At 43.6% G+C, this 16,559-nt stretch overlaps 1 long non-coding RNA gene across 1 annotated transcript in view; it reads right to left on the bottom strand.

The window, feature by feature from the left end:
- Positions 1-1,083: 1,083 nt before the first annotated feature.
- Positions 1,084-16,559, bottom strand: part of LOC115094056 — a 35,915-nt gene continuing 20,439 nt past the window's right edge. Inside the window, exons 4-5 of the long non-coding RNA XR_003857490.1 lie at positions 13,830-13,991; positions 1,084-1,510 (exon numbers count right to left, since the gene is read on the bottom strand). This is a non-coding gene — a long non-coding RNA (uncharacterized LOC115094056). The remainder of the gene's footprint in view (positions 1,511-13,829; positions 13,992-16,559) is intronic.

The raw sequence follows: 16,559 nt of genomic DNA, 5'->3' as shown, positions 1-16,559 counted from the left end.
CCACCCAGGCCTTTCCCGTAAGCACCTCCGCTCCCCAAGAGTAGAAAAGAGCAGGAGTGATCCTCAGTTGCTCCTCCTCTAGCAGATCATGGTTTGAAAAATGGCACCAGCCAACCCCGAGGCCAGCACTATTTTGTATGGCCGTATGCTTTACAGCCTTACAGTGAAATGATGCTGATCTCAGGGCCGTCGGAGCCATTTTTGAACCAGAGCCCTTTCTATTTTGCAGATCCCAGGAAGAGGGTAAGAGGAAGGCCTTGGGGTGAAAGATAATTAATTTTGCTGTTTTGGCAGTTCTCGGGGGGGGGGGGGGGGGGGGTGTTTGTTTTTTGTTGAATTTCTGAAATGAAAGTCAATGTAAAAAAGTTTAAAGTGTTTTTTTTGTTTTGTCTTTAAATGAAAGAAAAGAAAAAATGGGTGTTTCATTTAGTTTTAACATGAATGCCAATTCCTAAACACCAGTGCTTCTGCTAGTATAGAGGGAACACCAGTGCTTCTGCTAGTATAAGTACACCCAGTGGCTCAGGCACGTGATGTTGTTGCTAGATGGTAAAAAAAAAACCAAAAACAAAAACAAAAAATACCCATCCATGATGCTACATCACCTGTTGGTGACTGTGAAAGATGTCCTTTTTAGCACTTTCCACATGTATAAAAAAGGAGTTGGTTCAGTCTGTCTGAAGTTGCAAAAACGTCTTCGAAACTACTTCAGACTGGGCCTAAATGGGGAGAGGAGAGAAGGCTCACTAAGTTCCAACAAAGTATGATATTCAAAATAACCAGAACCTGGGGAGCTTCAGGTCATTTTCAGTAAGGTACCATTGAAAAGTGCTAGAAAATCTATGCAAGTGCATGATTTTCCCTTTCATTCTTGTTTACAACTAGTGCAAGTGCATTTCCCCTTTCATTCTTGTTTACAACAACAACAGTAATAATGATAGCATCTTCTATATCTATCTATCTGTTTTCACGCTGCAGTATATATACTGCAGCGTGAAAACATTGAGAAATATTTAGCAATCTTTATAAGAATAAAGAAACCATGAAGAAAGAAAATCCCAAGGAAAATGCACAGTGAGCTTTAATATGTAAATTATTTGGGGATACACAATAAATGATCATGATACCATCGAAACTTAAGTTTCAAAATTTATAGCATTTTTCCCTATCTTTGCCTGCTGAAATCCAAAGTGATAGGCCACTGTGGCCAGATTTATTTTCTAGCTTACATAAATGACTCTCTCATGAGAGCTGCACATCCTTTCCTGGTAACCTTTCTCAATAGATGTACAAATGCTGCTTAAATATACATTTACTGTAATTTTCCAGTTCATTTGAGTAGCATTTTTTTTTAAACAGGAACAAAACCTTAACTTAGGTTCAGAGCTAAGATGGTAGAGAATTTCCTCCTTTCATTAAATCAAGCATATTGCTGAACATAACGCTGATGTTTCCACAGCCAACTCCTGACACGGCCAGTGTTTCACAAATATTTGCTGCGTCAGGGCATCTGCATAGAAATACAATTTTAAACTCTGATTCAAAAAAGTTGCACTGCCACATTAACACATTTTTACTTGCTTGGTTTACTCTCACAGGGGCCGATGCTATAATAAACATGGAAAGCGGGTGCTGACTTTTCAGCGCCCGCTTTCTTAACGCGGCGCATGGCGCCCGCAAGGGGGGGGGGGGCGCCATGCTATAAACAAATTAGGGGGTCACGCTAGCAAGGAGGCGCTAGGATTGCTTGCACGACCTTAGTGCCTCTTTGCTAACGCGACCCTGGAGTTACTGTTGGTCTGCCGGTTATGAATACCGATGGCGATAAACTCGGCGTTGGTCTTCAAAGCGGCCGGCAGAGGTTTTTTTTTTTCTTAACTTTTAAAGAAGTACAGAAAAGCAGATTTTTCTGCTTTTCTGTACTTTTTTTCAATGCACGCAGCAATTAACGCCTGCTCCAGGCAGGCGTTAATAGCTGAGCAATAAATGTGCGTCTGAGACGCACATTTATTTTTTTGCATTGAAGTGAATGAGTAATAGCCTCATTCACGTGCATTTGCATGTGATGAGCGCTATCTCATTCATTCCGCGTGGGACGCGTCCGACTGTGGGTTATACAATATGCTGGGCTGAGCGCACTGTATTGCATCGGCCCCACAGTCTTCCCGGTAGCAAATCTGCTTGCCCCCAATTTAAACCCAAAGATGGCACACACAAGCAGCAATAAGGATTTAAATGCTCACTGATGTCATGCTGTTCTGAACATCTCATGAGACATTTGCTTTCACAGATTTCAGATTTAAAGAAACACACCCCATGCGACACATACATTTAAACTCTCTGATTATACAGTTTGTAATTTGAATATCCATGTCTGCTCCAGCTATTTCAGGGAAAGATCCCTATTACCTTATAAGGATCTTATAGATTTTCTTATATGATTTATAACCAAAAATTGAAGAGTATCAAAAGATTGTTCATGCTCCAAACAGTGACACACCATGGGAGCTTCCAAGCTGCCTTGTTTCAGACAATTGTGATGTTCCTGGACTCGTGGCCTAAATATTCTCATTGTTTTCCCACCATATATATATATATATATATATATATATATATATATATATGGACAAGGACATTAAATAACAGAGTCATTTGAGCATGTCATGAAATACTTCAGTGTATATTCCTCCTTGGTTTTAGGATGGATAAACTTCTTCAGTTGTATCATAGCCATACACACTAAACAATGTCCATATTTATAATGACCAATCAAATCACTCCATCCAATGTTCTTTGTGCTCTTCCATCAAGAACAGGCAAAGTAGAGGGCCTCAAATACTCCTTCAATTTATGATCCCTACTGAAATCAATCCTGTTCTTAAATCGTTTATGTAGTTGGATCAATAACTAGAGAGAATGTATGATTTTAACAATTTTATGAGACATTCCTGGATATTGCATAGCATAGGTTACCCCTACTGAAATTTTCTCTCTTAACAATTCTGGAATTTAGAAATAAATCTCAATTAGAATATAATGCGCGTTTATACAGCTTATAAATACAGCTATATGGATCCTCGTTGTGCTAGCCTGGTATGTAATAATTTGGATTCTTCTTTATAATCTCGTACTGTAGTACACTTCCTCCTACATTTCTAAAACTATGAATGAGGCAACCTGTTCTTCAAGGCTACAGGGTGTGAACTAGTATAGTGTAAAAATGTATTCTTGTCTGTAGACTTTGATACATCCCAGTGGAAAGCATTCCATGCTCATCTTTAAACACTATTTAAACCAAAATTGGAATAGACCTTTCATTATATTGTAAAGTGAACTGTATGCTGCTTTCACGTGTATTTAACCATTCTATCTATTCTTCTTGCCTTGGCACTCTGATCTCCTCTGAAGCTTTCAGCCCCGCATTTAGGTTGATTTATGCCCAAATCTGCCTCTCTACACCACAGATTTCACCACAAATCCAGTCCCAAATTTCAGCCCTGTTGTCTGACATTGTCACCTGGATATCCTGCCACAATGTTAAACTTAATAAGATCAAAATGGAACTTCTTGCTTCATCCTATTCCCTCTTTTTTCTGTATCCATGGATGGTACTCTTATCATCCCTGTTCTCTTGGCCCATAAACTTGGGGGTCATTGTCAATCCCTCTCTCTCCTTTTCCATGCACATACAAAAACACTGCTGAAGTGTGTCAGTTTTCCTTTAGAACATTACTAAAACCCATTCCTTCCTTTCTGAGCATGCTATCAGAATGTTCAGACCCTCTCTTAGCACTTTCCACTTAAATACTGCTACTGATTTATTTATTAATTTGTTTTTTATATGCCGGTGTTTGGTCTGGAATATCACATCGGTTTACAGTGCAACTAGGGTTCTAAGAAGATGAAGGCTTCTTATTTTACATTGTAACTTCATACTTTTTCTTACAGTATATTTTAAAATGAAACAGGAGCAACAATATATCCTACAGGGTATCTTACAGTATAACAACATAATACAATATAAATTATAAATAAATTATAATATAACTTGCAATTATAAATAAATTATAATATAACTTGCAATAAATTATAATGGAATATATAGTATAGTGTAGCATAGAGTATAGCGATTTTGACATCGAATAGAACAAGTATCTATGGATTGCCATAATGTAATTTGTAAAGTTTAAATAAGGTCAAGAGATAACATTGCTAGTATATGAGTGTGTTAAAAGGGAGTCAAGGAGTCTTGAAGTTAGTGAGGTGTATGGTGCTGCTGGTGGTATGGTGGGTGTAGGTATGGAGGGATAACCGGAAGGTCTGAAAGGGAGGGATGTTATCTAGGGCAGTTGGTAGATAGGCATTAGGTAGCTGTAAGGAAGGCTTTTTGGAAGAGCCATGTTTTGCGTTTTTTTTTTTTTTAAAGGATTGAATCATGGGGTCCATTCTTAGTTGCGTTGGCAAGTTGCTCCAGAGCGAGGGTCCAGCTACAGATAGAGCGCGTTCTCGTATTGTGGTCAGGTCTGTCACTTTTAGTGAGGGTATTGGGATGAGTCCGGTGTTCCTTTGTGGGTTGTAAAAATGGAGGGCCGCATTCAGCTAGTTAAACTTATCGTTGTAGAGTGCTTTGTGGATGAGGGTTAGGATTTTATATTGTATTCTGAATGGAATGGGTAGCCAGTGTAAGTTTTTTGCTGAACTTATTTTTCTTCAGCCTCATTATGACCATGAAACCCCTCTTCTCAAGTCACTACATTTTCTCCTTGTCTGCTTCTGCATACAGTTCAAGCTTTTCTTATTCACCTATAGGTAATGAGCTGTAGAGTGAATGTATCTGTCTTCTCTTCTCTCTCCCTGCACTTTTCCTTGAGAACGCCATTCATCGGGCAAATTGCTCTTCTCTGTGCCCTTCTCCTCCTCTGCCAATGTACACCTTCCAACGATTCAATTCACATTGATGACATCTCATTCACCATTGATAAACCCATTAGGAGCTTAAGAGTTTTACTTGATCCCGCTCTGTCCTTTCGTCCTCACATTAGATCCCTTATTAAAAGTGGATTTTTCAAACTTCGTCTTATTGCAGTGTTGAGGCAATTGCTATTTGATCGAGATTTTCTGATTGTAACTCGTGCGATCATCTTTCCTCACTTAGATTATTGCAACAGTTTGTTTATCGGTCTTCCTAAAACGACATTACATTCGTTACAATTACTGCTTAATTCGGCTGCGCATCTAGTATCCCATTCGAAGCGTTGTGAGCATATTTCTCCAGTCCTATATAATCTGAATTGGCTACCAATAACTGAACGCATTACTTACAAAATAGCTATGATTGTTTTTAAGTTGTTAACTTCAGATTCCTCTTACTGGCTAAATGCTCTTCTACGCATTTATAAACAATTAAGATGTTTACGTTCTTCTCAATTGAATTTGCTAGAAGTTCCTTCTGTTCAACACGCTCACTTATATAGTACTTGTGAGACCTCTTTTTCCATTGCTGCACCAACACAATGGAATCTTATTCCATTTGAGCTCAGGTCTTTGGATGATGCAAAAAAGTTCAGACAGTTATTGAAAGAGCACCTTCTCCATCGTGCATACAACATATTCATCATCCCTCGACCTAGGGGGATTTAAACGTCGGAGCCGCTCCCAGGCGCCCTTTCCCGCGGCGACTAATGCATTCAGAGGACGCCCTCAGCAGTGCTACAGAGGCAGGAGCTGGGAGAAGGGGCCGCGCAGTCGGCGCTTGAGCCTGTCGGGGTAAGGCCCATACCTTTCTCGCTCTTACCTCCGAGGGCCCCCGCGCCGACCACGGGCCATCTGGCAGCTCATCTGCCCGCTGAACTGGAACCGAAGAAGCCTTCAATGGCGACGCTGATCGCCGTCCACAGTCGCCCCTCCTCTTCAGGATGCGCCGGTGACGTCATCACCCCTTGACCTAGGGGGATTTAAACGTCGGAGCTGCTCCCAGGCGCCGCGCGCCGAAGGAGCGCGACAAAGGGGCCTGCCCCTTTGTGCGCCCCTTAGTGCAGCCCCGCAGGACAGCCCGTCTCTTGAAATCCGAAACTGCTCAGCCCCCTTCTGTTGCTCAAGCTGGGCAACCTCCCCACACCACATCATAGCGTTACAGTCTCTCCCTCCAATCTGGGAGCCGCTGAAACCTGCCACAGGTTCCATTACAACTCTACCTCTTGCTTATACACGGTAGATCGTCCAAAGTTTATTACTGCTCTCAGCATTCAACCAGCATCAGACAACAACCTCTCAGCACTCAGCATTCAACCAGCAGACAACAACCTCTCAGCACTCAGCATTCAACCAGCATCAGACAACAACCTCTCAGCACTCAGCATTCAACCAGCATCAGACAACAACCTCCCAGCACTCAGCATTCAACCACCATCATACAACAACCTCCCAGCACTCAGCTCTCAACCAGCATCAGACAACAACCTCCCAGCACTCAGCATTCAACCAGCATCAGACAACAACCTCTCAGCACTCAGCATTCAACCAGCATCAGACAACAACCTCCCAGCACTCAGCTCTCAACCAGCATCAGACAACAACCTTCCAGCACTCAGCATTCAACCAGCCTCATAATTAGGCTCTTCTATATTTGTCTTCGTCCTCTTTCGAACATCCACTTACAGTAATCGATTTTGCTAGAACAAACACATTCACCATGATCACCTCCCACATTCCAGTTCTAAAATACTCTAACTTCACCACCAATCTAATGAGAACGAAGACCGTCAACTCATACTACAAATCTCTCATTCCTATTATGACTTCCCCCTTCACTCAAATTATGGGATTAATGACGTTCTCCATCCTTCTTCTGAACACACAATCACTTCTAAAAAAAGCCACACTACTAGGTGACATCCTGACTGATGAGTCCCCTGACATATGTGCAATAACAGAGACCTGGCTCAAAAACACTGACGTCTCCATAATTAACCAGCTTCCAACAGACTCATACGATATGTTCTCCATTCCGAGACCTAAAAAGAAAGGAGGGGGACTTCTACTGGCTGCAAAAAAGAAATTCAATCTCACCCTACAACCCAGCTCACCCCTACACAAAATTGAAATTGGTCTCTTTAAATCAAAAGACCTGCAAATTTGTTTAATTTATGCACCACCTGGCATACTGGAAAAAAACCCTTCGCCCCTTGCGGAATATATTACAAAACACATTGGGGCGGATTTTCAGAGCCCTGCTCGCCTAAATCCGCCCAAATCCGGGCGGATTTAGGCGAGCAGGGCCCTGCGCGCCGGTGAGCCTATTTTACATAGGCCTACCGGCGTGCGCAGAGCCCCGGGACTCGCGTAAGTCCCGGGGTTCTCCGAGGGGGGCGTGTCGGGGGCGGGCCCGGTCGTCGCGGCGTTTAGGGGGCATGTCGGCAGCGTTTTGGGGGCGGGTATGGGGGCGTGGCTACGGCCCGGGGCGGTCCAGGGGCGTGGCCACGCCCTCCGTACCCGCCCCCAGGTCGTGTCCCGCCGTGCAAGAGGCCCGCTGGCGCGCAGGGATTTACGCCTCCCTCTGGGAGGCGTAAATCCCCCGACAAAGGTAAGGGGGGGGGCTTAGACAGGGCTGGGTGGGTGGGTTAGGTAGGGGAAGGGAGGGGAAGGTGAGGAGAGGGCAAAAGGAAGTTCCCTCCGAGGCCGCTCCGATTTCAGAGCGGCCTCGGAGGGAACGGGGGTAGGCTGCGCGGCCTCAGAGGGAACGGAGGTAGGCTGCGCGGCTCGGCGCGCGCCGGCTATACAAAATCAATAGCCTTGCGCGCGCCGATCCAGGTTTTTAGCAGATACGCGCGGCTCCGCGTGTATCTACTAAAATCCAGCTTACTTTTGCTTGCGCCTGATGCGCCAGCAAAAGTAGGCCAATTCGCGCTATTTGAAAATCTACCCCATTGACATCAACATATCCGCCATCATCCTAGGAGATCTAAACCTCCATTTTGACCGCTCCCCCCTCACACCAGCATGTGAAGCCATACTCGCTACTCTTAATGCCATTGGATTTAAACAAACTGTCTCAGGCCCAACTCACAATGCAGGCCATACCCTGGATGTGATTTTCACGAACTCGCTTATCCTCACTGACCACCACCTATGCACCCCCATAACCATGGTCAGACCACTACTGAGTAGACACTCGCTGCACATTCAACAGTAATCACCATGCGACACTCCCTAAAAAAAGAATTATAGAATTCAGAAAAAAATGCCAAATGGAAGACATCATTGAGGCGCTCACAGAAGATTTCAGAAATTAGATCTCACTGATGCCAACTCGGCCTGTACCACTTGGCATCAACTCACCAGCTGCATTGCAAATCGACTCTGCCCGCTACTAACAAAAGAGATCAGCTCAGAAAGATAAAAAACCATGGTACACCACGGACCTTAGAAATATGAAATGCGAACTCCGTAAACTGGAAAAGAGGTGGCGTAGAAACCAAGACTCAACACATCTACAAAAATACAAATCCCTACTCCACAAGTATCGTAAGACAACTGATGAAGCCAAAAAAAACTTCTACACAGCAAAAATTCATCAATACCAGTTCAATCCGCGTGCCCTCTTCCAATATGTATCCAACATAATTTCACCCCCAATAAACAACAACACTGACAATGAGGATAAAAATAAATGTGAGAAACTAGCCTCCTATTTCCACGACAAGATCACTAATATAATGGCTCGCTTTACATCTCCTTCTCAGCCGGTATCCTTATTGCCCACAAGCACCATGAGCTCATCACCCACACATTCAAATTTTGAAACCTCAACCGCATCAGAAATTGAAGCAATTCTAAAAAAAATCAAACCTGCCTTGCACCCCATTGATATTATGCCAACAAAAACACTCCTTGCCATTCCTACTAGGATTGCCCCTTCTATTTCTAACATCATCAACAAATCCATAACGGATGGTGTTTTTCCTACGCAACTCAAACACGCAATAATAAAGCCCACACTCAAAAAATCTGACTTGGATCCCTCTGAACCTTCCAACTATCGGCCAGTCTCGAACCTCCCGTTATTGTCTAAAATCTTAGAGAAAGTCATTAACAAACAACTCACAGACTTTCTAGACGAAAATAGATTACTCTTCCCTTCACAATATGGTTTCTGTAAGAACCATAGCACTGAAACTCTGCTTGTGTCCCTCTCAGACTCTATTCTAAAAACCCTAGATTCTGGTCACTCTTATTTACTGGTGCTACTTGATATTTCTTCTGCGTTTGACACTGTCAACCACAATACCCTTCTTTCTCTCCTCTCACAAATTGGCATCACTGGCACTGCCTTATGCTGGATCCAATCTTTCCTGAAAGACAAAACATACAGTGTCAAGATGGGACACCAAATGTCAAAACCCAGAAATCTATCACAAGGTGTCCCGCAAGGTTCCTCGCTATCATCAACTCTATTCAACGTTTATCTATCTCCTCTTTGTCGACTGCTGGTGAAACTGGATCTCCGTCATTTCATATACGCCGACGATGTACAGATCCTCATCCCCATCTATGATTCTCTCGCTAATGCCCTGAAAACTTGGGATTCGGCCCTTGCTGAAATAAAAAACCTACTCACAGAAATCTGTCTTGCAATAAACACTACCAAGACAGAACTCCTCATCATCACTCCACACAAGAACATTGCCGCTAACACCACACCTATCTCAACATCAGACCATCCCCATTTGCAGCAAGTCCGCAGCCTTGGCGTAATGATTGATAATCATTTTTCCTTAAAGAATTTCATATCGACCACAATCAAAAATGGCTTCTTCAAGCTACATACGCTAAAAAGAATTAAACCTCTCTTACACCCACAAGACTTCCGGACTGTGTTACAAGCCACAATACTGCCGAAAATAGACTACTGTAACGCCTTACTACTAGGTCTCCCGAAAAACACAATTCAACCATTGCAGATGCTACAAAACTCTGCTGCTCGCTTACTCACCAATACTCGCCGACACGAACACATCACTCCAGCTCTCATGTTCCTGCACTGGCTTCCTGTAGCTTACAGGATTACATTTAAAGTACTCTCCCTCATTCATAAATCAATACATAACCAAGAGATGCAATGGTTCTCCGATCAGTTTATATTCCGTACATCTAATAGACCAATAAGAAATATCCACCAAGCTAAACTTGCCTCTATGCCTCTTAAACACATCAAACACGTGACCACAAGAGACCGTACTTTCTCCATAGCTGGTATCAACATCTGGAACAAAATGCCCATGGACTTGCGTCTCGAATCCTGCCATAAAACTTTCAAACAAAACCTCAAAACCTGGTTGTTTGAACAAGCTTTCACGCAATGATCATTGATTAATCTGAAATTCCGTTTTCCTGTTTATTTTTCACCAGCTACCTGTTCTTGTTCTCTCCCCTATGTTTACTTCATTCTGCTAATCTCTCTGTTCTCCCTTCACGCCTGCTATCACTATTTGAAATATTTGTGACTTGACTTTAAATAATGGAATATGTTACGAGCGTGCGCGGAGCGCGGTCGTCTCGAGCGGGCGGTGAGCCCTTGGGCCACAGCAGGACTCAAGGAGGAGCCCCAAGCCACACCGTGGTAGGTGAGCTGGGCAGGCATGGTGAGCCAGGCGGGTACAGAAGCAGGCACAGAGTCTGACCCTCAGCCGGACCTGCACGCCCATGGTAGCCAACACTGGGAAGTTGACTGATGAACGGTCCTCCGACTGTTCCCGGCCCTTTCGGACCTGCCGCTGGGAACGGCAATGGGCAGCAGGCCGGACAGAGGCGAGGGCAGACAGAGTCCTTTACACTGAAGACGTCAGATGGGGGCTGAAGCAGACATCCAAGACAGGCTGAAGCAAGACGTTGGAGACATCAGGGCAAAGGCTGAAGCAGACATCGTAGACAAGGCAGGTGCAGACATCGTAGACAAGGCTGGAAGGAAACATGGCACTGTCCATCAGGGCGCCCTACTCAGCCCACCCGTGGGACTGAGTCGCGGACCACCCCGTCCCAGACGCGCCCTACACAGCCCAGGAAGGCTGGTCGCGGACCACGCTGAGGAAAGGAGGGTGCAGGGAAGACAAAGCGGAAGATCCAGGCAAACAGGAACTCCGATGCTGGGATACTGACATCCGAAGCCCCTTCGGCTTGCAGGCAGGGAAGCTCCAGAGCCCGGGGGACGAATCCCTCCTGTTGGCCACTCCAGGGCCCAACAGGACAGAAGGCTCAGGAACCAGACGAGGACATAAGGCAGAACAACCGGAACTGGAACAGGAACAGGATCAGGCAGCTTCAGGAACAGACATCAAAGCAAGGTCAGGAACAGACTTCAAAGCAAGGTCAGGAACAGACATCAAGGCAGAGACACTGGACAGGGACCCATCAAGGCATAGGCGATCACGGAAGACCTGGATCAGCAAGGTTACAGACGACTGTAGAGCCCGATCCGAAGGCCAGTTGCAAATGACAAGGAAGTCCTTATATACTGGAGGTAGAAGGCAACTCCCTAGGAGGAGCTTGCCAGGACCGCCCCTCACTGGTCCTATAAATAAGATGGAGAGCTGCGGGCCAGCCCCTAGGGAAACGGGCGTGGCTGGAAACCAGGAAGTCCAAACAGCCAAGCAAGCCACAGGAACAGCTAGGCCTCTCAGGCCCTGGAGCAAGTCCCGGATGGAACACAGGCAAGGCCCTGGCTTCGGAGCGGCCTCCGGTGGAAGGTGAGAGACCACCTGTAGCGCAGCAACAGGGGGGATCGTAACAGAATAGGCCTGTAGCAAGTTAATTGCTTTTTATCTCTCCAGCTTTGTTATTGAATTAGAATATGCATTTGTTCTTTATAGTTAAAGGAGTTATATTAGGCACTCCGGAGTTCCGTTATTTATGTTAAGCCTGTTGCTGTCATCTGTTTACTTCCTGTAAAGCCTGTTGTATGTAAAGCCGGTTGCTAATTTATTGTTTACTGTAAACCGAGGTGATGTATATTTTTACGTGCCGTGGTATATAAGAATCACTAAATAAATAAATAAATAAATAAATAAAAAAGTTCAGACAGTTATTGAAAGAGCACCTTCTCCATCGTGCATACAACATATTCTAGAGTGCTGCCTGCAGAATAAATACCTTTACAGATGTGAGGATTCTGTTACATATTTTGGGTGATTGACTATTTTGTTTATATAAGATTGGTTATTTTTGTTTCTGTGAAATACATGTAATTTGTGTGGTATTGTATTTATTATTTTTATGTTTTCATTATGTATGTTAATGTTGTAAATCGCCTAGGCCTCTCTGTGGTAGGCGATCAATAAATTTTAATAAATGAAATGAAAAATGAAATGACGGTTGACTTCCCTGTGAGAGCATAATATTGAATTTTAACATTCCAGAAAATGTGATTTTTTTTCTTTCTGTTCTTGTACTTCCTCATGAATGTATGAGCCCATAGTACATAGTAACATGGTAATGATGGCAGCAAAAGACCAAAATGGTCCATCTAGTCTGTCCAGCAAGCTTCCCAAGGTAGTAACTGCTGCTCAGTGCAGGTTACCCCCATGTTTCTCTTAAGGGTAGTAACTGCCGCTCAGTGCAGGTTACCCCCAAGTTTCTCTTAAGGGTAGTAATTGCCGCACAGTGCATGTTACACCCATATTTCTCTTAAGGGTAGTAACTGCCGCTCAGTGCAGGTTACCCCCAAGTTTCTCTTAAGGGTAGTAATTGCCGCACAGTGCATGTTACACCCATATTTCTCTTAAGGGTAGTAACTGCCGCTCAGTTCAGGTTACCCCCATGTTGGGTAGTAACTGCCACTCCATGCTTGTTACCCCCATGTTTCTCTTAAGGGTAGTAACTGCCGCTCAGTGCAGGTTACCCCCATGTTGGGTAGTAACTGCCGCTCAGTGCAGGTTACCCCATGTTTCTCTTAAGGGTAGGAACTGCCGCTCTGTGCAGGTTACCCCATGTTTCTCTTAAGGGTAATAACTGCCACTCAGTTCAGGTTACCCCCATGTTGGGTAATAACTGCCGCTCAGTGCAGGTTACCCCCATGTTTCTCTTAAAGGTAGTAACTGCCGCTCTGTGCCGGTTAAGCTTTTTTATTTATTCCCATCCTCTACGATCACATCAGGGCACCTTCACCTTCAGGAATGAAGTTCTGATCCCTGACTGCCCTCTTCTTTGAGCTCAGACAGCAGCAGTGAGGCTTGACTGCTCACTTTTAATATATTTTTAAAATTAAAGGTTTTAAATATTCAGGGTAGTACTCAGCAATGCAGTGCTTATATAGGAGACATGTTCCTGACACTTCGGAAGGAAGAAATGCTTTAATACTTTCTACATGGATAACTTTATAGACTATTACTAATATTATTGTACTATTTTATTCATCTCCCACTAACTTCTAACATATTCTAATACATGTGCTAACCTATCACGTTTCGTAAAAAATCCAAACAAAAGTTCCCACAGAAAGAGGATAACACTATAAATACAATCTATGATATTGGTTTAGGATATACAGAATAGTGCTGGGTTTTTTTTTCTACTTAAATTCTAAAACAATTACAATATAATTTGTTTACTTGAAACATAGGCTACAGAAAAATAGCTTTAATGTATTTCTTGCAGTCAAAGCAGCATAATAGCATCATAATCAAACACTAGATTTTAAACCATAAAATACTCACAACTGAGATTTTATCAATTGTTTGTAATATTATTATTTTCTTTCCTTATATTTCATGACAGTAATTGAACAATTAAGTGCATGAAATTTGAAATCACATCATATTAAAACCATATGTAAGTACCTCTAGATGTTTTGCTGCAGTTCTCGTCTGCCCACTCATAGCAATCAGACCATGGCAGAATTCGTGTGAATGAGGCAAATAAATAGTAGAGACTGTAGGCAACAATGACATTATAATAAATAGACACTAGTGCTGAAATAAGAACCATGGTGACACCCACTCCTAGAGAAAAAGACAATTAAAATTGACTCAGTATTTTGAAATTACAAATGTAGAACATACATTTCTTTGGACTCACGTTTCCAGCTTATAATTTGACTTCAAAGACTTTAATACTTAAACCTGTGAACACAAATGCTATGGAAATATTTCTTTTCATTAGCTGGGCATGGTAACTATGTGTTCTAAAAACTGTGGATGGAAACAAAATTCTAGCTTTTTTGTTCTAAGTCAATATATTATTTGCAAATTCAAGTTTAGAACATTTTGCCATTGTCATAGAGAAAAAAGTGAAGTTATAAAGTTGAAACATGAATATGTAACTTAGATGAGAAATGTTATTCTTTTTTTCAAAAATAACACAAAACGTCAACAATTAAGAATACTCAGAGTATACACTGCTGCTACTGACTGTCCAAGAAGGAACATGGATCAGAGCTCAGGGTGCTGAATTCTGAGACAAGAGAGTGATCTCTGAGTTGGGTGTGCTGAGGTCCCAGGAAGGGACAGGGATCAGAGCTAGATGCCCTGAGGTCTAACAGGAAAGTGATGTGAACCAAGTGCTACGAGGTTCCAAGATGGGAGAGATATTCAAATAGGGTGTCCAGAGGTCCTAGAGAGGGGCGAGAGATCCAAGCTAGGGGTCCCGAGGTGCAAGCAAGGAACAGAGATTCAATCCAGGTGCCCTCCGGTCTAAGGAGGGCACCAAGGGCCACATTGGATTCTCTGAGATCCTGGAAAGAGATAGAGATCCAAGCCCTGAGATTCTAGGAGGGGAAAGAGCTGGGTCCTGGTAAGATTAGTTCTGCCCAGAGTGTGGGAGTAATGGCTTCAATGACAGACTCCCTGAATCCTAGTACATCTCTGAGCTGATCACCAAATAAAACATTTTTTTTCTGCAAAGTTTCATAGGTTTCTATTGCCTATATACAGAGGGGCGGATTTTAAGAGCCCTGCTCGCCTAAATCCGCCCAAATCCGGGCAGATTTAGGCGAGCAGGGCCCTGCGCGCCGGTGAGCCTATTTTACATAGGCCTACCGGCGCGCGCAGAGCCCCGGGACTCGCGTAAGTCCCGGGGTTTTCTGAGGGGGGCGTGTCGGGGGCGGGCCCGAACCGCACAGCGTTTTCGGGGCGTGTCGGGAGTGTTCCGGGGGCGGGCCCGGGGGCGTGGCTGCGCCCTCCGGACCTGCCCCCAGGTCGCGTCCCGGCGCGCTAGCGGCCCGCTGGCGCGCGGGGATTTACGTCTCCCTCCGGGAGGCGTAAATCCCCCGACAAAGGTAAGGGGGGGGTTTAGACAGGGCCGGGCGGGTGGGTTAGGTAGGGGAAGGGAGGGGAAGGTGAGGGGAGGGCAAAAGAAAGTTCCCTCCGAGGCCGCTCCGATTTCGGAGCGGCCTCGGAGGGAACGGGGGTAGGCTGCGCGGCTCGGCACGCGCCGGCTATACGTAATCGATAGCCTTGCGCGCGCCGATCCAGGATTTTAGCGGATACGAGCGACTACGCGCGTATCTACTAAAATCCCGCGTACTTTTGCTTGCGCCTGATGCGCCAGCAAAAGTACACGAACGCGCTGTGTTTGAAAATCTACCCCTAAGAGCAGACTTTTCCACTATGCAGGGAATTATAAAATTAGCCCTTAAAGGATAATATGATAATTCCACATATAGCAGTAAAGTCTGTAAGTGCATGGTTAACAATATTCCATACTGGATATTTACTGTTGCTATGGTTTGCAAACTTATTAACAAATCACCAGATACTTACTTAGGACATATAACAGCAACATGTATCAAGATGACAACTCATCCTCCAATAACAATTAAGTTTCTTATTTCAAATCAATAATGCCTTCCATTATTTTTTTTAGTTTATTTTTACTGATTTCAAATTTAACATCAAGATATCCTTGAATATGAAATCAGATAATATAATCAAGCAAAACAATATATAAATCAACAATTCCCCCAATAAAAAAAAATATAAATCATTATCCACATTAGTCCACAAACAAAAGGAGAAAGCAATTGTTAGACAGATTGCTGCTCACTATTACATATATTCGTAGGGCCAGATTTTCAAAAGCATTTACACACTTAAAACTGGGTTTTTCACATGTAAATGCACTTTACTCATGAGAGTGGGCTTTTGAAAATTGATACAATATATGCCATCAAATTATTCATAGGATTTCCATGTGTTGAGTGCACTTATATGGGTGAATGGCTTTTGAAAATTGCTACGATAATATGTTTCATTCACATGCGTAACTCCTTTGAAATTTCACTGAATGTGTGACAGGCCTCACCCACTATCTAGAGTGCTCAGCATTCCAAACCTCTTAGCATCCAAGAAAAACCATAGCTGACTAGGTTAAAAAATGATATGACACATCTTGTTTCTTAACTAAACATTTACTGGGATATCAGATTATAAATTATGCTCCCAAACATACTTCAAACTCCATATAAGAGTATATATGTTATCATGGGATTGCCCCTTTCAGCTTGACTTTATAAAAAATCATCAACACGAAGAAGGACAACTTCAAGATAGGCTCCAACATTAAACATTATG

The sequence above is a fragment of the Rhinatrema bivittatum genome, chromosome 6 (assembly GCF_901001135.1).
Source record: "Rhinatrema bivittatum chromosome 6, aRhiBiv1.1, whole genome shotgun sequence".
Lineage (NCBI taxonomy): Eukaryota > Metazoa > Chordata > Amphibia > Gymnophiona > Rhinatrematidae > Rhinatrema > Rhinatrema bivittatum.
The sequence above is the reverse complement of the archived record's forward strand: the minus strand, read 5'-3'. Positions and strand labels throughout refer to the sequence as shown.